This window comes from Rhipicephalus microplus, chromosome 9 (assembly GCF_043290135.1).
Source record: "Rhipicephalus microplus isolate Deutch F79 chromosome 9, USDA_Rmic, whole genome shotgun sequence".
Classification (NCBI taxonomy): domain Eukaryota; kingdom Metazoa; phylum Arthropoda; class Arachnida; order Ixodida; family Ixodidae; genus Rhipicephalus; species Rhipicephalus microplus.
The window spans coordinates 29,574,772-29,598,073 of NC_134708.1; the positions used below are offsets into that span (position 1 = coordinate 29,574,772).

Consider the following 23,302-nt stretch of genomic DNA (forward strand, 5'->3'; position numbering starts at 1 on the left):
AGGGCGAAGCGTTCGTCAGTGTGTCCATGTTTCCGTCCAACCGTTCGTCCTTGCTTCCATCTATGTCGGCGCGTTCGTGCGTCCGCCCGTCCATGTGTTCGTTTATCTAGTGCACACTCCAAGTACTGCCCTCTCGCACCTTTTCATCATATATTATTCACATACAAGTACCGCCATCCAGTGGACATTCCAAAGACTAAACGAGAGGTGACTAACTACTACTACTACTACTACTACTACTACTACTACTACTACTACTACTACTACTACATACATCGGGGATGCACGACCCACGGCTTTAGGAGCTTCGCCCCTAAAAAGAAAACATTCTTCTAATGCTGGGTTCTCACGTGCGAAATGCCGTTATGGACGCTACATTTCAGGAGTGAAGCCCATTGCGCTGTGGGTCGTTGTACCGTGTCGTCGTAGTCGTAGTAGCCAGCTGAATTGCATTGCATGTAAATAAAAATGGTGTCACAGCATATCCCCGGAATGATGATGAGTGGGGCGAAGCGTCCACCCGTGCGTTCGTGTGTCTGTGCGTCTGATTCGCTCTACTCGCCATCATTCACCTCGTGTATATGCTGCGATTGTTTTTGTACTAGTTGACGCTACCTGCTTCAGCTTTGGGAGGCGAGAGAGGGCGAGAGGAGCGACAGTTTTACAGGTGTCTTCCTGGGCTTGGGCTGGCTCGAGACACCACCATGAGGTGTACGGAGGGACAGCGTTACACAGGCTAGTCAAAAAGCTGCTTGGCACCTAAAACATTGCGTATCGTCTTTGCAGAACCACCCTGAACACATATTTCACTCGGGATGACTAGGTCACTTAGAAGTGTGGCAGCTTGGGCTAGTTGGTATGGCATGACGATAATTATAGCGCGAGAACAAAACGACGCCACAGAGTAATTCGTGTTCTTGTCTCTGTGTCCTCGTTTTGTTCTCGCGCTATAATTATCGTCATGACTAGCACGTCAAAAGTTAACCCTCAAACCACTTTTCGTACACGCCTCATATCGCAAGCCATTTTAAATGCGGTTTGCCGGTGTTGGCTACTGTGCACTCTCATATAGGGTAATGTTAAGCTTGTCTTTCAATAGATGCTTTATTCCCAACTAGGCGATATCACGGCCGCTGAATGAAAGAAAGTGTTTAAAACAAATGTTCGACGATTTATAGTACGACGTACTCTTGTATGAGAGAGCAATAAGCTGTCGCAGATTAAAAATACACGACCGCCTAGCCTCAAATGCGTTTATGAAACGTTTATAAAATTTTCAGTGTATAGAAAAAAAGCTAAATGATTTAGAGTACTCGGTATTCTATTATAGGAGAACATAAAATCATCCCGGAAAGTACTGAAATAGCCGAATTACATGATACAACGAGCAGAAATTGGGCGTTCACACACACACACACACACACACAAAGTTATCGATTTAGTGTAATTTGTACTCTACTTTGGGGGCGCATAGATCCATCCCGTGTATGCCACGTATTATTATGGACTGTGTGTAAAAAAATGGTTAACAATTTATAGTACTAGGTACTCTACAACGGGACGACAGCATGTAGCCGTCCCGTGGGCCTCACACTCGATGAAACCATTCGGTGTTTAGATATAGTTGATAACGATTTAGAGTACTTGGCACTCTACTATGGGAGAGCAAAAAGCGTCTCGGGCGGGTTGGAAGCATTGCATCGCAGCATTATCAAAACACAGCAGTGCCTTGCAGTACCATGTGTGACGTGCCTTATTCGAACCCTATACTGACCTTAGGCAACTCCATTACTCTTGAACATATATTTCTGCAAACGTTTCAGGAAATAAAACCACTGCAAAACATATTCAAATCGTTTCGATTCCCCCACCTTTTCTTTATCGTATAAGTTACCGATGGTTGAAACAGCGCCTGCTCTATTTTATGAATGCCAGGTAGGTGCGCGTGATCCAGCCATTCATCACTTCTAGCCCTTTCCTGTTCTCCCCATCACCTATGCCTCGCGTATGCTTTGCTGTAATCAAGGAGAGCACCCATTATACTTCATGGTGCATCACGACGGAAATCATATCGATACGTGTATCGAACTATCGCCCCGGCACAGCTGAAATGGCACCCGAAAGGAGGAAGACGACAACGTGGTTGTTGTGGGTAGGACTCGAGTTTCTCCCGTTAACCTGCATGACTGTGCGCTCTTTAAGCCGTTAGCAAGACCAGCTCTCGGTGAATAAATCTTCCCCGTAACATCTTTTGGTGGAAGGTGCGGGGTCTTCACACAACCCGGCTCTGGAACTCCGCAGTGGACGCCAGCTTTGTCCAGCCGCGATGCCTGAAACCGCCACTCGGGCCTCGTCATCCGCGCCTGCTCCACCACCTGTGATGAAGTAATTCTTTGTCCAGCTGTGTGCAGAGCCGTGCGGCGGAGTCTTGCATTCATCGTGTTTGGGAAGCCTTCATGTTCACAAGTTGGCGGTCGCGCTAGCTCGGTGAGATGCACAGTGTTTTAGGGGGCTTGTGATAGCTCGTTCCCATTTGCGGCGCTTACGGGCAACCAACGGGGACGCGTCATTGCGACGCTGCTGGATCACGAGCGCTGTGAGGTGGCGGTGACCTTGCCAGGTATCGAAAGTCTCAAGTTCCACCCACCACCGAACAAGGGCGAAAAAACTGACAGCTAAAGAAGAACCCATAGTGGCTCCGTCCAAATCTGCCCTCGGGGATGCCGAAATATCCCCTAGAGGCACCATAGTAAGCACAAAATCGAAAGCGAAGAGAGGCATGATTTTTGAAAAAAAAATAACAGCATATCCACGGACTGCATGATGATGAGTGGGGCGAAGCGTCCATCAGTCCGTCTGCGCTTCCATCCGTCCATTGGTGCTTGCTTCTGTTCGTCTGCGCGTCCATCTGTGCAACCGTCCGCGTGTCCATTCGTGCGACCGTCCGCGCGCCAGTCCGTGTGCCAGTCATTGCGCCAGTCCGTCCGTCCATCTATTCTGAACACCCCAAGTACCACCATCTCGCATATTTCCATAAGTTATTCCTAATATAGAAGTACCACCATCCAGCGGACATTCCAAGGACTAGACGAGAGGTGGCACGGCCGGACTAGAGGAGCGGCACGCGCGAGCTTTCTCACAGCCTGCGCTTCATGTCTAGTTCCCACCTTTCAACACCACTAGATCCTGGCACTGTGGCTCAACTGTGTGCTTAGACAAAATTTCAATGATTTCGAGTACTTCGTACTCAACTATGGGAAAGCACTGAGCCGTCCCGCTAAAAGTTCACAGAGTTTGCTGAATACCTCACGCTAAAAACCAAGGAGGTGACGCCCAGCGAGTTTAACATGGCAACCTTTTCTGCTTAGATAGTGCTCAAAGTGCGCCCTTCTGTAACTAGTTTTTTTTAGTAAGCATCAAATTCAAGTCAAATTTTATTATAAATTAGGTCATCTAGTTAGTAGTCTCTGTGGGTTATTTCATCTGAAACAATTATCATTTTATTTATGATTAATGTCCACAGGTTCCCTCCTCAATTCTAAAGGGTGCGTGCGTGCCGCTCCTCTAGTCCGGTCATGGAGGTGGCTACCTACTACTGCTACTACTACTACTACTACTACTATTACTACATACATCGCGGACGCACGACGTTTCGATAATGCGTGCGTATTTGTTATTTGTTGTCGGTGATTTCCCTCTCAGACCTCGTTACCGCTGTTGTGACTCTCTTCCGTGGGTGCCATGCTGGCCATGAGAAGCATAGCCGGGCTGCGTTCCCACGTCAGGAAGCCCCAATGCTCTTCTCTCCATCTTTCATCTCTCCCATCCCCCTCTCATGCGCAGGGTAGCAAACAGGCTGCCTATAGGCTGGTTAACCTCCCTGTCGTTCTTTTCCTTCTGTTTTCTTTCCTTCCTTCCAGTGCTCTTCCCTGGGAACGAGCGTCAAGCAGCGGGAAGCAATACAGGGATTAGAATGTGACAATTTCGACCGTTCGCGAGCCAATATACCTACGTGGCTTGTTTGGAGAAACGGCAAGGCAGGCCGACCACGCAGATCGTATCTAAGTGATTAAGGGTCTATAATCCTTTGCTGCCCTTCCAGGGAAAGACGGCAGAAGTAACCCAACCGCCAACTTATTCTGTGAACTGACCGGAGGACCATTTCCATCAAGAGCTGCAACGGCTATTCGGTGGCCGTGTGTCTGACGCAATGGTGGGTGGTGTCATGTGTGTGATTGGTGTTCCAATCAAGGAGGAGGAGCCCGAGAGGGCTGAAAACGACGCTGCCAAGTGCTGGACGTTGCTCTGAACCATGGTTTAACGGCTCATCCACCACGCTCGTGGCTGACGGAACTCCTAACCTCTCATGCTGTAATGATTATAAATAGTGCCAGTAAACCAGCTTGTTTTTTGTTTCCCCAACATGCGAGCGTTGTTTCCTTGCGCCCGAAATTGCGCCACGTTACCACAGGAGTCCGGGTCCGACGTAATCCTGACATCTCGGCAACCCACGTAAGTGGGGACGCGTCGACTAGACCCCGGTCTGCAACAACGCTGCGAGTGTTGTGTATTTGTGTACTACGTGCATTTGCACTGACCCTGCACGTGTTCGAATACTTGCGCTTCTCTCGACTTACGCTCTACCATAATATCTTGCGAAAAAACCCACCTCCTTGTGTCCTCAGCTTGACCGCACTACGTATTTTGCAATAAAAAGACGGGTGTTTATATTATTATTATTATTATTATTATTATTATTATTATTATTATTATTATTATTATTATTTGGTTTGAGTACATAGAAAACACGAAGACAGAGGAAATAGGGCGGGAACAGGCTGACAACTGCCAACTATAGGGGCACAACGCCTGCCTGCTCCTTCAGGAAGGGGAGACAGAGGAAACAAGGGAAGAAAGGAGAGAGAATAGGAAAGTTGAAAAAAACACACACGCGCAAAAAATTATTCACATGAAAATTGTCTATAAACGCGACGCTAAGTCCGTTTTTATTTAAAAAATGGCGGCATATCCACGGGGTGAATGATAGAGAGTGGGGCAAAGCATCCGTCTGTACATTCGTTCTTGCTTCCATCCGTCCATGCGTCCGTCTGTGTGACCGTCCATGCATCCATCCGCCCGTCCGTGCTTCCCCCGGCGTCCGTCCATCCGTTCCTGCAGCCATCCGTGAGTCCGTCCATGCATCTGTCTGTGTGTCTGTTCGTCCATCTAGTCAAAACTCCATGTACCGCCATCTCGCATCTTTTCATAATATATTCTGCATATAGAAGCACCGCCATCCAGCGGACATTCAAGTGACTAAACGAGAGGTGGCACACGCACACTTTCTTACGGCTTGCGCTTCGTGTCTACTTCCCACCTTTCACCACCTCGAATTCATGGTATATACTAGTTCACTGTATTCATGGCATTGCGACCCAACGCTCGCAAAACCTTTTTAAAATCAAGGAGGTTACGCCCAGCGAGTATAACGTAGCAACTCTTTCTTGTCAGATATCGCTCAATGTACACGCCGATGGCGGCTAATGGGGAATCAGAGAAAGGAGAATTCGGCTTTTAGTTATCGTGCCCGCTGCGAATTTTTTAATTGTTCAACAACGTACAGGAGAAATCTCCCACCGGCACTACCTTTCAGGTCAAAGCGTAAGACATGTTACGCTCTACGACTACGACGAGGGACGGACGGGTGCCGCTTTAAGGAGCTTCTCCCCTAAAAGTCAAAAGGGCTCTGTTAGCCTGGTCACGCCTAGAAGCACATTCTCCAGGGAACAAGCAATCATCAAGAGTCGTGCATTCAAGTCCAATCAGTTCATGGTCTTTTATGAGTATACAGTGCTTGCTGTACAAAGAATTTAGAATACTTTAAAATGACGTGTTTTAGTGTAGTGCTCGGTGAAAGCAGGAGCTGTAATTGGAAGCTCTTCCTGAAGCAACTCACGCGAATTTTTGCAACTGTTTTCTAATGACAGTCCCTACGAATTGAACACGCTTTTCTGTTCGTTTTGCCTCTGAAAATGAAAGCATAACGTTTACAAATTTTCGGTAATGCTTCTGAAAGGATAGATTTATTATTTCTTTGCATTGAAACATGATTGCTAGATTGTTGTCAATAAATAACATTATTCCCCATACTCATTCGCGAATTGTTTTTACTGATGACAGCTGCCGATAAATGCCTTCCGGTTCTATGTAGACTGTAGGCACAGGTCTTGTGTTCCGAATGGTGATTTGGCGTGCTGCTGGGCGCATCGACGCGCTAAAAACAAGCGGGCGAAAGGTACGAGACACCCGCAGCCCTGAACGAGTCCCGTTTTTTTTCGTACACTTCTGTGTCGAAAGGATAGCCACAGAATACAGAATCAGCCGACGCAACCATGTAGGCACATACGCACTAGGTACGAAATAAAAAGGGCGGCCATTTGTTTTTTTTTTCTGACGTAAAAAAACGCCCATCTTTTGGGTGCACTCGGCAGTTTTATGCACTACCGCTGCTTATCTTGCGTACTGTTGTCAATTGATTGGTATGTGGGGTTTAATGTCCCAAAACCATTGTATGATTATGAGAGACGCTGCAGTGGAGGGCTCCGGAAATTTCGACCTCCTGGGGTTCTTTAACGGGCACCCAAATCTGAGCACACGGGCCTGAGCATTTTTGGCTACATCTAAAATGCTGCCGCCACAGCCGGGATTCTATCCCGTGACCTGCGGGTCAGCAGCCGAGCACCTTAGCCACTAGGCCACCGCGGCGGGGCGTACTGTTGTCAAGGCTACAGTTTCCCATCTACAAATTGGTTCTTTATCCTATGGTATTGCTTCGAGCCACAAAGAATGAGGACGATGGAAGAAATCTGACAGATGTGTGGCATCGAAGAGGGAAACCAGTCTATAGCTTCTCCGTCAGAATGCACTCGGATAAACGTGTGACGCAAGAAGCCTTACCCGTAACTTGACGCCGCATGACGACCACTTTCTGAACGAAGGCGGACCGACGGTTCCCGTTCAAGAACACGCGTTTGCACTGGCATTAAGTAAAAATAATATAGGCGTTGGTTGAAACAACAACATTAAAGACGATAATATTTCTTGGGGTACTTCGACGCAAAAATTTAGGTATTTCTGTACATTTGTCTGTTTGTCCGCCGTAACGTTACCACAAATGGCCCCAAGCGATACCCCAAACGGCTAACGCCATCCGCAGCGCCCACCAATTAGCCACGAGGGCCTCCACTAAAGAGGCCAGCGCTGCGATTGTTTCGACGTCACAGATAGGGTGCGTAATGTGGAATACGACCGCTTTGCTTTCGCGACACCACTTGCATCCTCCCCCCTTCCCCCCCCCCCCATGACTGCACTGGTTCTTAGTCGGGACTTTGCGATGCTAATTAGATAAGAGAGTGCCACCGGAGGCACCGGTTCGTAATTTGCTTGCCCTTATTATCAGGTCTTACCGCTTCTTTAAGCACAGAGCTTCAAAACAAAGGGAAACATGCCTGGTGTCCTCAGAAAAAGCACAGGAAATGCGGAGTTCCAGCAGACAAAGTCTATCCGGCATCTTCCTCTGTTTGCATCTTCCTGTATTTTTGGTCACGGACGAGATTTGTCACTCGCAACCAACGACACCAATGCCAACGCAGAGTGGGTGTGGCAATATATGCACACTGATCTATGTAAAAAAAAAATACGTTGTGTATGTTTCCAACACTAACGTTATCTAGATAATGTTAGAACCTTAATCAAATTACGCTCTCAACATGATCACCAGAGTTAGCTCTGCAACTTACGCGGCCGCTAGCAATAACGCTGGAATCTTCAATGATGGTTGTATAACAGCCGATGCATTTGAGCGCTTGTCAGTTTTATTGATGGCCGACACACTGCTCGCTGATATCCGCGAACAGCGTGCATTCTTGCTGTAATTTGACTTAGTTACCAAGCCACAAGTTTGGTCATATAAAGAGTTCGCACGCGGACATACAGAACTTACGGCACGCAAACCCTGGAAAACCAGCTTCCGCGACTGCTCAATAGCTTCGCAGCTAAAAACGCACCCCTTGAAACATCGACAAATAAAGAGTTGTTATCATTTTTTCTTTTATAATTCCTGTTATCTGTTTGCTCGCGATTTCTGTGCCTTAAAAGTGTACTTCCTTGTATTGTGTCTTTCATTTTTTTTCTGTTATGTTATGCACATTAGGTTGCGTTTTTTTATTCTTGAATCCTTGCTGTTCGCCAGGTTAGGGGTCAGCAGCTCAGTCAAGCTGTTTTTTTTGGTTGGAGTTTTCATTGGAACGATCCTTGAATTTTGCAGCTTTTACTGCGGGCCCCTGTCATCATGTACACAATGATGGTGAAATAAACGTATTATTATTATTTTTATTATTACTACCCTCATTAATGCTCCTACCATGAGACACTATTGTTTCTACTGTAGAGAACGAGTACGATAAAGGAAAAGCGGAGAAAGGAAAATGTCTCAAGAAAGTGTTGACAATGGTTGTCTTCTCTGGAAAACTTGGGAAAATGTTTGTTTAAATAGGACGCGGTTCCCTCGAGCAGGAATAAGGTTCTAATAATGTAGGGCGCACAAAGTACTGCCAGTCGGGTATTTCACTCCAATATACCTAGAGGTCAGTATTCAGGTGTGAATAGGTTTTAGCGGGACGGCTCAGTGCTATCCCATTGTTGAGTACGAAGTACTCGAAATCGTTAAACATTCTTCTTAACCCCCCCCCCCCCCCCTAAACTCTCCCCACCGTAGTCATGCGTGCCACGATTGTGAGGCCCACGGGACGGCTTATTGCTCTCCTACAGTAGAGTACATAGTAGTCTGAGTCTTTAAACACTATATAAACGCACAAGTATAGAACATGCTGTGGGAAACGGCTTAACGTTTTCCTAAATAACAGCGCACACTATACCATCAATTATACTTTGTAAGCCTCATTAGAAGGAAATTGCGCCGCGTGTAATAACGAAAAATTCCCTCACCTCCCCAAAGGGAATAATGAAATGCGAATGCATTGCATAGCGTCCATAACGACGTTTCGCATGTGAGAACCCAGCGTTAGAAAAATGTTTTTTCTTACACCGTGCAGCCAATAGCGCCTTCGCCAAACGTGACGTTTTTATGTCGCGACAAACGCGGTAAGCGTTTCCAGCTATAGTAGCTAGCGTGCACCACATGTTCCGGTTGCTAGGGGCGATGACACCCACAGCTGTTGGCATGGGAGAGGGTTGTGGACGGATACTACCGGACGCCTGACATAGCCAGACTAAGAAATGCACTCGTATTTAAAATGGCCTACGATTTAGCTCTTGACAACCAAGTCATCACGAGAGAAAGGTGTGTTTGGCGTGGTTGTGCAGAAGCTGTACGCAATGTTTTTTTATATAGCGTTTGGCTTTAGTGCAAATATGAAAGGGCAACCAGCAAAATTTTTGTAGTGGCATCGCTGTTGTAAAGACGAGTACAGACCAGAAGACAGCGAGTTCAGTGCACGCTGCCATATTGAGAATGTGAGTCATGCCATCTGTTGCAAGCGCGGCAAACAACGACCTGGACTGCCACTTGAGCAAATCAAATTCGCAACTCTCCACCCCGAGTCACACTGTAAGCATGTTTCCGCTTTTCCTATACTGAAAGTTTGTGCTGTTTTCCTGTGAAACGTCGAGAAGACCTACCTAGACAGGGCGAAATGTCTACAGAACGTGCATAGCAGACCACGGAAGCAACTTCATCAGGTACAGTGTCAATTTTTATGAAAGGAAACACGGGAACGTCTGGCTTGCGCACTCCGGCGGCTGCTGGCAGCGCGTTCAAGTGGGAGCGAGAGCAACAACAGCCTCTTTTCACGTCGTCTCTTGGTGATTAAAGCAAGCACTCATTACCAATATCAAACCAGCGGCAAGATACCACCCCCTCCTCCCTATCAAAATGAATAACTCAAGAGGCTGGTAATCGCCTTGAAGGGGAAGGGAGCGCTCTCTTGCCGCTGGTTCCATATCAGCAACGACTGGTTACTTTGCTCGCCGCGAGATGACGTGTGGTTGGTCTCGCACCCACTTGAACGCGCTGCCAGCAGCCACCGGAGCGTGCAGGCCACGTGTTTCCTTTCATAAAGATTGATGCTGTACCTGTTATAGCAATAAAAAGAAACGCAAACAGCGGAAAGCATGCTTTCGACTGATCCAGACTGTGGCATGCCTTAGCTATGTCAAGGCAAAACTCCTGGTGTACGCCGAAGTGAACGTAGTGCTTGAGTCCCGCTCCAGCTTGCGCTTATGCGCCGCATATGTATACTTAGCCAGTCATGCCTGGCGCTTGGAACACAGACGCGGTGTGAAGTACCAGTACCAACCAGAGCAAGACTTTAGTGCTATGGTGACGCCGAATTAAGGTATAGATTCGCCTAGCGACAGTAAAACTATGTCGCTGTTCGACTAAGTCGAAAGTCATGCTTTCTGCCGTTCACGTTTCTTTGAGTCACGATAGTTAGCAGTTTGTTTTTTTTTTTGCCCTGCCGCGGTGGTCCTGTGCCTAAGGTACTCGGCTGCTGACCCGCAGGTCGCGGGATCAAATCCCGGCTGCATTTCCGATGGTGGCGGAAATGTAGGCCCGTGTTTTCAGATTTGGGCGCACGTTAAGGAACCCCCGGTGGTCGAAATTTCCGTAGCCCTCCACTACAGGGTCTCTCATAATCATATGGCGGTTTTGGGACGTTAAACCTCACATATCAATCAATTAAGCCGTTAGGTTTGTTCAAAATTTGCGCAGTGCCTACATATACACGTGAGTCGTAACATATCATAATATTGGCGTGCGACCTGCGAAAGTGTACGACAATCAGTTGGTGCCGCACACTGCAGGCATACTGTACGCAGATAACTATGTTTATGCGAAATAGCTGACGTCACGCTTGAATACACGCAGTGAGTGTACTTACTCGTAGACTTCTACTGGGGCTCGTATATTGTTTTTTGTTGATTGCAATCATCCACTGACAGCGAAGTTCGGTGTTTTTTGTTGTGGATAGAATTACGTGTCATCTGAAAACAGCCCACCGGCCCGATTCCCACGTCGTCTTTTGATTTTCACAGACAGTGCTGAGTAATGTAACCGTTTTCACATCTGAAGATGGCGCATTGGTGCCGAGACGCCTTCTCAAAAGAGGGAGTGGCGTGAATAGGCACTTTCTCGTATTTCCCAGAGATTATGGTTGCTATGATAACTCGGCGCCACAGATTCGCACATTGGCAGGTCATAACAAGATGACGTCTGCGTGCGATTGTATGTCGCCGGTAGCCTATGCGCCGGTCGGTGAGATCGGCGTGACCTGGTCTATACAGCGGACGTTAGCGGAGTTGCATGCGTTTGATAGCTGACAAGTGGCTATAGCTTTCTTCTCGCTACGCTCTATTCGTCGGATCGTATTTCCGCCTCCTCAAGCGCTCCTCGTCGCCGTTCGAGCAGAAAGAGCGGACATCGGGTGGACCCGCAGGGGAAAGAGAAAAGAAAAGAGAGCATGACGTCACGCAGCCAGCCTCGACAAGCCAACCTGTTGTGATGGTAGCAGTGTCGACCCTACACGAGACTTTTGCATCAAGGTACTTGCCGCGATTTCGGGACATGACGCCAAGTTGCTTTTAATGGAAACGCGCTTGTTCGGCCGGCTCGCGCGGGAGGTTCCAAAACGCGGGGGGGGGGGCGGGGGGGGGAGTGTTTATGTTAAGACTGAAAAGAAAAGAAAGGTGAGCCCCGTAACTGTCTGCATCAGGGTGCGCCAATTCAACAGTAGCTCACAAGGGATGGGATGAGGAGGGATTAAAAGGATAGAAGTAAAAGTATATATAGAGAAAAAGATGCGCTGCGCCAGCGAGTGAGGACATATCGAGGGGATAGAAGTGATAGGAAAGATGAAAACATGGTCACAGAAGTCAGAGGACGAGACACCACTTGCGAGAGCTCTTGTCGGCGTCAGCAGATGGCGTAGGGCAAGTCCAGTAGGTCAGAGCTACGCTGTCGTCGGAGGTCGGCGCGAGGAGATGACGTAGGGCAGCCCAGTCGGCCAGAGCTACGCTGACGTCAGAAATTGCGAGGGCACAACCTTTTGGCACGAAATACAGCGAGCGAGTCTTCAAAACGGAACGCCACCGAGTGTAGTGTAGTGTTAAAACGTACCGCACGCTCTGACGTTTTGATCACGTGTCGGGTCGACATGCCGGGCTTTGCCCGTGTGAAGTAATGCTCCAGCCTTTCTTTTTCGTTCCTGCATGTGCACCCGTCAGTAGAAAAACACGTTCTCGTTCGCCCACGCCACAGCATTCGTTGTTCGTGACGTCACCGAATAGAGCAGGCGAAGTCATGATGTGCACTAAAGATATCGGAAAAGCTAGAATAGGAGCGCGCTAGCATTTGTGGGCGGTTTACATAAACCTAGCCACGTAATACTGATCCAGCGAGACTTTGAGCGAGCGCGGCTGCGACGGCTCAACGCAGTGGATCATGTGGCGTGATGTCACACCTACGCACGCGCTCCAGACGTTCAAGGTCATTGCGACGCGATGAATGACCTTGGGAGACATGACGCCACTAGAACTTTCACTATAAAACATTCTGGCAGATTCCCCAAGATTGAGAATCAAAGTTACGCGAAACAGACAACTGCCTGGGACGCATTCTTTAGTTTTGAGCCACGCAGAGTTCCTTGTGTAGACTAAGTAGTTGTTTGCATAATGTACGCTTACCAGGTACAGCGCCCTCAGTCCAGGGCTTCAACACCTTCCGTAACCTAGCAAGCCCGTTTCACCGATGCTGCTGTTCCTGCTGGCGTGATGACTTCCTTGAGGAAGGATGGCGTTGGCGACGGGAGGAACATACTGTGGGCCAGAATATTCCCAGGTGAAGGGGTACTTTATAATTTTTTTAAATAAATAAAAAATAATAAAAAGTATACTGTTGCTAAGGGTTCACAAAAGAGGCAGATAACACGTGCTTTGTTATCAGCATTATAAATAGCGTGCGCAGCATTCTATGGTCATGGTCTCGCAACCATGTTGCGAGACCATGGCCACTTCGTTATCTATAGGTAATTGCAGGCGTATTGCGTTCGGTTGCCTTGGTGTGCACCAGGCAGCTGGGGTGTGCGAGGATATGCGCGTATTGGAGGACGTGACAGATGAGCTTGGGAAGGAACCATGAGTAGGCTATGTACGTTGGCTTGTTACCAGCTGGACTATATTACGAGCTCAACTATTTTAAGTAGAAATTTGTTGTCTGGCACCACGAATTAGAGCCAGTTCACGTGACCAAATAAAGGATGTGAGACGAGAATGGGAGAGATACGCAGGTCACATGAGCAGCACTCTGGTGGAGTACGCGAACCAATGGGAAAGGAAGTGTGGTATAAGAGCCGGTGTTTCTATGCGTCACGCCCTTTCGCAAAATGAACTGCGCATGACTAGAGCTTCAGGGGGGAGAGTGGCAGCGAAGATAGCGAGCAGAAAACCGCGAAAAAAACCACAGCTCTGCTGTTTCCTCAGATTTCACTTCCCAGAACTGCGTTTAGTTTTTGTACCTGCAAATACCAAGAGGCTATAATAGGGCCAAAATAGAAGTCAAAGGGGCCAACCTGAAATTTTTGTCACCGGAGGGGAATGCAACGTAGCCAATTTCGTGCAAGAGTAGCCACAACCTGGTTGGCACTGCGATGACGTGTCGTTTGTCGTGGCTCTCTTCCGGCTCCCCTTCTAGGCGTGCACAAGAACAGATGACGAAGAGTGCCAAGGACACGGACACCATGCACTGCACCGCTGATGGGCACGATGCACAGCGCTTGAGTCTCTTGGTCGGTCTGGGCCGTGGTCTTCGTGTCCTCAAAGCGTTGGAGCAAAAGGTAGAGTTGTGCTAGTTGCCTTGCGTTCACATTGGAACAACTCAAACGACGAAGCGCAAAGGAAGACTTGACAACACGAGCGCTGGCCGACTACTGCTTGTCTTATTCGAGCGAAACAGAAAAACGAGAAAAAAGAACGAAACATGCGCGCGCAAGCCACGCACGTGACAAATGACCACACTTTTAACATCATTACGTATTCTCCAAGTAGGTGAGCTCGCAACCAAGTAACGTGATCAACGGTGCGATAACACACGGGTCACCATTTTTACAGATAGCGAAGGCTTCGACTATCTCTTTCTTGTCTACTCACTGCGCCACCTGTGGTTGCAGCCCGGAATTCTGCCGCACGACCACTGTTCGTAGACAGACGGCTTGACGCATAAGAAAGGCAGCCAAAGCCATTTACAAAATTGGTGACATGTGATTTAACGCACCATTGATTGCGCTATTCGATTATGGGCTGACGTAAATGGAGAGGACCTATTGATGCTACAAGTGTAGTCTTTCGTCACGTGCACATTTTGCACACACATGTTTTGGTTCTTCCTACAACCCCTTTCTTTTTCGTTCGAATAAAGCAACGACTTGTCAGTCAGTGCTGCTGTTGTGAACTCCTTCTGCGTGCTTCGTCTTTTTCGCTGTTCCAATATAAACGCAAAGCGTTGCCGAATTTGTGAGCTCATCTTTCAAACCAGGCAGGATATGGGCAAGGTAAGATGTACCCTGACATGCAGCAAAGATGCGCCAGCGAAAACTAGGGATAAGACGCAAAGAAACGACCATGTTGCACGCGGTGTGGCCATCTCTATACGCATGCCTTCAATCTGGTCTCGTATGCTTGGTGTTTTCTTATATTGTTTACCAATGTACGGCCAGCATTTATCTATCTATCTATCTATCTATCTATCTATCTATCTATCTATCTATCTATCTATCTATCTATCTATCTATCTATCTATCTATCTATCTATCTATCTATCTATCTATCTATCTATCTATCTATCTATCTATCTATCTATCTATCTATCTATCTATCTATCTATCTATCTATCTATCTATCTATCTATCTATCTATCTATCTATCTATCTATCTATCTATCTATCTATCTATCTATCTATCTATCTATCTATCTATCTATCTATCTATCTATCTCTCTATCTATCTATCTATCTATCTATCTATCTATCTATCTATCTATCTATCTATCTATCTATCTATCTATCTATCTATCTATCTATCTATCTATCTATCTATCTATCTATCTATCTATCTATCTATCTATCTATCTATCTATCTATTGACTAAATTGTCTGGTGTTGGTGCATGCACCCTGTGTAAGCAACGTTCCCCTTCATCCGGTGCCTTGTTTTCAGTGACGCTGTTTTACTGCAAGTATAAAAAAGCCCCCAAAATGCGCCTTGAAACGTACGTTAACTTGAAAGTTCTTTCTATAAAGTCATTCCTTACTGTAGCAACCTACGCTATGCCATACACAAACGCCATAGAAAATTCCGAGGGTCTCTCACACTATCGCTGTATAAAAAACCGAAACGTCACGTCAGATTCTTACAAAACCAAATGCTCGTTGTGACCGGAGCCTCCCCTTACACTGCGTGCCTTTTTGTTCTTGCCCTTCGGTCTACCACACAGTGCATGGCGACTGCGTTTTATTTCACGCGCCTTTCGCGCGTGACTACGGGGCCGTCCGTAGGCCCGATTTCTTTACCGATACCAATCGGTCTTTTTCACGACAAGTACAGCGCCCTTAGCGGCGAGAGCCAAAAGCAAATTTGGTGTCTTTCTGGTGAACGCAACAGCGGGGGAGCTTGCACGTTTCTTCGCACACATCGCGTCCGAGATGGTGTGCCGACAGGTTTCGGAGGCCAGGAGCCACCGAAAATGTTTCGCGGTGGCGCCTTCGAAGCATTTTTGGTGCGCATGAGCAGATGGTGCCCGTGAAAAAGGTCCTTTTCATGGGCACTGTCGGCGGGCTTTTGTCATCGCGCACATACAGGCACACGTCCGCCACGATGGCGCAGGGATTATGGCGCTGGGCTGCTAACCGGAAGGTCGCGGGTTCGATTCTGGCCGCAGCAATCGCGTTTCGATGAAGCCGAAATAGTATAGAGGCCCGTGTACCGTATGACGTTAGTGCACGTTAAAGGACACCTGATATTTGAAATTTCCGGAGCCCTGACCTACGACGGCTCTCATCATCACATAAAACCTGACACTATTATTATTACCAACACACACACACACACACACACACACACACACACACACACACACACACACACACACACACACACACACACACACACACACACACACACACACACACACACGCACGCACGCAAGCAAGCAACCTGTCTTAACCCCCTCGTTCAGCGTGCTGTTCAACGGTCCTCGTTCAACCACGCGTTTCGAAAAATTTTCGGACAGTGATCAGCGTTTGTATTGGTGTCTTTAATGTTGAGAAAGAATAGGCTAAAGGGAGAAGCGTAGACAGCAAAATATCATGAAAAGTTTTTAGAAATGATGTCGTTCCTTATAAAACTAACAAATATTTCTTCAAGAGTAAAACACATGCCTCGAACAGGTTAGGGGATTCGAATAAAGAAAGTCTCCGTAGTTGTCATGCCCCGCATGACTTTAGTGGCCCTTATTATCACCTGACTGCACTGTCTGTGAGAATAAATTTCTCTACTCAAAGTTGTGCTCTTTTGGATCCCCAATGTTTGCCGATACGGCCTCATAAATTGTTAGGCTCACGGGACGGCTTTATGCACTACCATGGTAGAGAACCTATAGTCGGTTACAACCTACGAATAAATATAAGGTCCACCTACAGCCGTACGTTTGCCACCCCGAGAAAGGTTGTTTATTCTACATGGGTGGTTTCCTTATCAAAACAAAAGCAGGTGCCACTGGTTATCGGTCAAAAGACATTGACATCCTTCACAATTTTCTCAGATATTTCGACATCACTCTCTGCTAAACATAGTTTTTCAAGTAAGGACGTCGAACGTTTAACTATTATTGGACGTATTCTTTGTGTTAGCAGGAAAAAAATACTTCAGGTTGCCACGGAAGCCACTCTCTCGCAAAGATGAGTGACTTTGTGACCCGCAGTTTTCGGTTCGGTGCTTGTTCTTTTATTTCTATTTTGATTTTTATTCTTAGATTGTCACTGACTATAGAACTCTAAATCATTGCCCACTTTTTCTAAACGCAGCATACCGAGGCTGCTTTCTTACCTGTATGAGGGATGGCTTTCTGCTCTTCCAAAGTCGAGTGCCAAGTGCTATAAATTGTTTCCAAGCACACATTTCTTCCAAACACACACGACCGTTGTGCATTCCATTTCGAAAGTCACCCAATGCTGCGTTAACCGGGACAGATTATGGCTCTACCATAGTCAAGTGCGTATAGTGCGCTAATGCGTTAACAATTTATCCCAAACGCATGTTTTCATGTGTTTGTTGCGTCCACGATACAATAAACTTTTCTTAAAAAACAATGTTAATGCGCTCCAATAGTGTAGTACATCGTACTCTAAATTGTAGTAGTACATTAGTTTTAAATACATATCGCAATAGCATGCTCCAGAATGGAACCTTCGGGGAGGCAGACCTGGACGTTTTTTTTTATATAGAACAAAAGACAGTACTCTTAAACTGTAGTTCACAGCCATGAATGTTTACCGGTGAAAGTGAAGTGATGAGGGCCTCTTTAGCTCAGAGAAGCAGGGGGCCGGGATGGGGGGAGGGTAATAATAATAAATGAACACAACCGGTAGCGTGAATTAGGTCCCATTTATTTCTCTCACAAAGCATACATTTATCAAAAAATGCCACGCAAATTCGATTTCAACACTTTTTTCAATAAATTGTTTTTTCTGCAGACACACCGAACCTGATTTCAGCTGAGTTTTCTTGTCCGCCATGGTGGATCTGCGGACCCCAAGGTCGCGTGTTCGATCCCGGACGCGGCATCCAATTTCGATGGAGGCAAAATGGTATTGAGGCCCGAGTACCACGTGATGTCTGTGCATGTTGAAGAACACCAGATGGACAAAATTTTCGGCAGTTGCCAATTGCACACTTACGTGCGTCTTGCCGGACAACAATAAAGATTTGCACCCAGCTACCCACCTCCACTACGGTGTCTCTCATAATAATATGGTTTCGGGACGTAAAGCCCCGCATAATATTGTTATCTATCTTTTTCTGTGCAAATATGTAAGCCCATGAAAAGTATGCTCACGTGACTATGGCGTAGAAAACTGCAACAAAAGCTTAAAAGCTGTCTCTTGAATCAGGAAGAAAACATGAAAACGAAATGATGTGAAGCATGCAAAAAAATAGGAAGGGGCAACTGTTGCAAGACACGCTGCGTCTCCAATAAGCACACTTTGTTTTCCGGAATGACTTTTATGAACCCCCTGGGCTCTGGAACCCTGATCTGAGAACTGCTGTTCTAATTCGTCAGTAATTTCTTGTAAGCCGCGTTAGAATTGATTTGCACCCGATGTAGAAAACAAAAAAAACTGGATTGTCTGAACTTTTGCCAACCTAGTTGTCACGAGAGAAAGATATGTTTGGTTTACTTTCCCATGGACACACACACACAAAAATAATGTTCTGAGAGATGCCACTATTGCCTGCAAAGTCAGGGTGTTTTTGCGTAACAACGCGAAAGTTTGCAGTTTATTTAAGGGACACAAAGAAAAAACCAAATTTTACCCGTGAATAAGTAGATTGATCTTTCAGAACAACAAAATTGCTCTACTTATGGTGAGAAGACATTTGGTAAGCGAGAAAACGCACAAAAAAAAGAAAAGTTCGGGTGGTGACGCCACGTTAAAGCTTCCGCAACAATCGCCATGACGCCATAGATATTGACGGCGTCCACCGAGGAAGTTCCCAATAAGTAGGAATGTTGGAATTTTTCTTCTATATGGGGCCACAAACCTAGTTTACATACGAAATTTCAGAAAAAAAGTTTGCTTAGTGCAATGTCGTTGAAATTCAAAATGTGCTCTTTCAAATTCGCGACTTCACGAGTCCCAGACGTCGGTGCAATATTTAGAACTACGACTTGAACTTAATTTTCTCCTCTGTTAATAAAGCTACCATGGCGATAACATTGGCATTAGAGTTTTCGAAGTAGAACATCAATGAAAAACGGTTAAGTTCCTCACTATAGTGTCCTCCTAAAGGCACAATAAAAAGCAATTACTTGACTTCGACTGATTAAGTGCTCTCCGGGAACGTTAAAGCGATATGTTTCACTATATTAAGTTCATTATTAGTCGAGAAAATTGAGGTTGAAGTTTCAATCAAACGTTTCGCGCCAAAATCTTCGTGTGTGACGTGGAAAATTTCAAAACGCATCTTTCGTATTTCCGCTACGTTGGCCCTATAAGATTTTCTGAAACTTCATATGCTAAGTTTTTGGCACTCACAGATGACAATAAATTTCACTTTTATATATTAGAAGTTACATAAAACCTAGTACATGCCTTCAAAAAGACTGACGTCACGATGTTTAGAGCGGAAGTCTCAAGATGGCGTCACCGCGGGCTTTTGCCGCTTACCAAGCGGTGTGCCATGGAAGGATTAGTGTTTTAAAGGTCGTGAAATTCTACTTTATTATTACGCTGAAATTCGTCTAGCTACTTCGAGGATCTTTAGGGTATTTTCCCGTGACTGTGATGCATGCCGAGTTGCTTAAACTGCACCGTTAAGCAACTAAGGCTTCTATGACATCAGCGTTTTCTCACGTTTCTTCTGTGCCTTTTGGTGGCTCTGCAGCGTATGGACCGGTCCAGTAAGATAGAGTGCCCAGATGTTCCAAAGCAACCTAATTGTGACTCGTATCCCGCCATTTTAGAAACGAATGACGAGCAGTTTTTTGCCAAGGCTGGGGCTTTCGCGAAACCGCAGGCTGCTGAGTTGTAAAGTACATGAATGGTCTTATGAGTAAAGCCCCCATGAGCCACAGCAACGATCCATTCAGTTATTTGTTTTCGTTGGCATCAAATTTTTTAGCGTGGGCTTTTTGCGGCATCGTATCAACAAATATGTATCTCCACTACAATCATTTTTCTACTGTGATGTCAAGGTTTCACATGTGGATCATAACCCCGCAAACTTCTGTGTAATTGGCTAGCATTTTCATAGTGTGTTGCTAATAAATATTGATAGATTAAGAATGGCTTTAATGTACATTTATTGCTTTTGAAAAGTAATAGCAATTTAATGTCATTCCTATTGGTCAGCTGTAATTTTAACATAAATTAATCACATTAGAAGAAGTTCTAGAACAGTAATTAGTAATATAACGTATTTGCCTTCCAGGCGTAACTTTGCCATCTCGGGTCCCAAACGATCAGAATTAACATGGTTAGGTGTTTAACCACGAACAGGATTGATTGATTTGAGGGGCTTAACGTCCCAAAACCACCATACGATTACGAGAGACGCCGTAGTGGAGGGCCCCAGAAATTTCGACCAGCTGGGGTTCTTTAACGTGCACCCAAATGCGAGTACACGGGCCTACAACAATTCTGCATCCATCGGAAATGCAGCCGCCACAGCCCACGAAAAGAATCGAAGACCTCACTTGGTCCCTTATATTTATTTATTTACAATACTGCTAGCCCTTGCGGGCTGTAGCAGGGGTGGGAGGTGAACAGGTGAACAATACACAATGTTAGGCAAAAAACAAGTCCAGCCGTCGTTGAAAATCCTGTGAGGATCTACATCCTGTAAGTACCTCGGGAGGAAGCGCATTCCAGTCAACAATAGATCGCACCAGAAACGAAAACTTAAATACATCCACCCGCGGTACATAAGCTTGGACAGAAAATGAGTGATTGGTACGAGCCGACACTCATCCTGGGGGGCGCAGGTATACACTGGGATCCAGCTTGTAGTTCTTATGATACAGGTCATAAATAAATTTTAAGCGAGCTATTTTTCTACGTGTAGCTAACGATTGAAGGTCAGCCCTAGCAAGCAAAAGTGATACAGACTGTGTTCTCATGTAATTTGAATAAATAAACCTCGCGGCCAATCTTTGTACTCGTTCAAGTTTGTTAATTTCAGTTTTAGTATGCGGATCCCAGATGATAGCTGCGTACTCCAGCGTTGGTCTAAAAATAGTCTTATACGCCAACAATTTAACAGAGGGTGGTGCATTACGGAGCTTCCTTCTCAGAAAACCCAGCTTTCGCTTCGCCAGTCCTGTAATGTTGTCAATATGCTTGTCCCACTTTAAACTGCTCGATATAGTAACACCTAAGTATTTAAACTCATTAGAACTCCTAATTTCTCTATTGTTTATTGTGTATATATAGTTAAGGGGGGATTTTTTATTTGAAATTGTCATGCAAACAGTTTCATCAAAAATAATTTTCATGTCCCATTTTTCACACCAGTTGTCAATACTTCGAAGAGCATCATTGAGGAGCATTTGATCAGAAACACTTTTCACATGACAAAACAAGAGACAATCATCTGCATATAACCTTACATCAACAAAAGGAGGCACAACCGTTGCAATATCATTCACATAAATTAAAAAGAGTAGATGTCCCAACATGGAGCCTTGTGGCACACCTGAGGATACGCGTAAAAGAGAAGAACGTGCGCCACTTATTTCAACAAACTACAACCTATTGCGCAAGTATGCTTCAACCCATCTTACAATTGCGGGATCAATACCAAGTATTAACATTTTTTGAATAAGTTTCTGGTGACATACTCTATCAAAGGCCTTAAAGAAATCAATTGCTATGACATCGACTTGTTCTTTTGAGTTTATCGCTGTAGCGAAAGCATGAACAGATTCAAAAAGCTGAGTGACGGTTGAAAGGCCTTTTCTAAAACCGTGTTGCTTATTATAAAACAGATTATTGTTTTCTATATATTGAAATATATATTTTGAAATTATATGTTCTATTACTTTGCATGCCGTGCATGTGATAGAAATTGGACGGTAATTACAAGCATTAAGGCGGTCACCAGCTTTGAAAATGGGCACAACTCTTGCTAATAACCAATCAATCGGAACAGCGGCAGTACACAAAGATAAATTAAAAAATTTAACTAAGAAACTAGAAACCCAATCAGAGTAGCGCCTCAAAAATTCGTTGGGAATCATATCCGGACCAGGTGATTTTTCATGATTCAATTCAAGCAGTAATGCCATTACGCCCTCTTTAGATACGGTAAGAAGATTGGAACTAGTATCATTGAACGTACAGCCTTTTTTTGAATGATCAATACTTGGAGAAAAAACAGTACTGAAGTAATGATTGAGTGCTTCGGCAATCTGAATCGGTTCGCTATAGGAGGTCCCGTCTACACAAAGCCCAGTTATTTCAGACTGCGAACTAGACAGGTACCGCCGAAATTTCTGGGGAGAGTTGGATATGTATTCAGACAATATATTAGTTAGAAAATTACTTTTAGATTGCTTGACTTCTCTTCGTACCTGAGCATTAATGTGAGCAATAACAGACGAGTTTCTTGGTATTTTCTGACGGGCGCGACATAGTCGTCGTTTTAGGTGAATGATGCTTCTGGTAATCCATGGGTTAGCTTTTGCAGTTCTCTTTTCTCTTTGGGGAACAAAACGTGACAAACAGTCGTTTACTACCTTCCTAAAGTATTCCCAGAGGTCATTTACATCATCTGTAGGCGGGATAGCGTCAAAAGCCATTTCTAAGTAATCAAGAATTGAGGTATCATCTGCGGCCTGAAAATTGTACACCTTTACTCTGGTTATTTTTTCTAATTTTTTATTTGGTTTAAGAGTTGCTGCAACCACCTTATGATCCGAGATTCCATCCTCGATACTTATTTCATAATCAAACACTTCCTGTGACAAAAATAGTAAGTCCAACAATGTCTCGGTTTGTCCTTGAACTCGAGTGGGCTTGTCAACTACCTGAACCAAATCGTACTTGATCATGATGTCAAGCAGATTTTCTGCAAGAGGCCTGTTAAGCGGCCCAGAAACTCGTGCATTCCAGTCAACACCTGGTAAATTAAAATTGCCTGTGATTATTACTCTGCTTCGTTTGTTTGTTATTGTTAGCAAGTAGTCATCCAATTTCTCAAAAATATCAACTGAAGTTCCGGGGGGCCTATAGAGAACCCCTATAAGTAACGTGATATCTCCCATAAATAATTTGCACCCCACGTTCTCACAGTCTTTAATGGGTGACAATAATTCGTACCGAAGAGTTTTCTTAATCAGTAAAGCAACGCCTCCGCCTCGGGTTAGTCTGTCATTACGCAGTACATGAAATGAAATGGGAAAAACATCCGTATCTGCAACATACTCTGTTAGCCAAGTTTCTGTTACAGCCACG

The 23,302-nt window shown here is 45.4% G+C and overlaps 1 long non-coding RNA gene across 1 annotated transcript in view; it reads right to left on the reverse strand.

The window, feature by feature from the left end:
- Nucleotides 1-14,778, reverse strand: part of LOC142771645 (uncharacterized) — a 39,182-nt gene extending 24,404 nt beyond the window's left edge. Inside the window, exons 1-2 of the long non-coding RNA XR_012886042.1 lie at nucleotides 13,647-14,778; nucleotides 12,763-12,894 (exon numbers count right to left, since the gene is read on the reverse strand). This is a non-coding gene — a long non-coding RNA (uncharacterized LOC142771645). The remainder of the gene's footprint in view (nucleotides 1-12,762; nucleotides 12,895-13,646) is intronic.
- Between the last annotated feature and the right edge of the window lie 8,524 nt (nucleotides 14,779-23,302).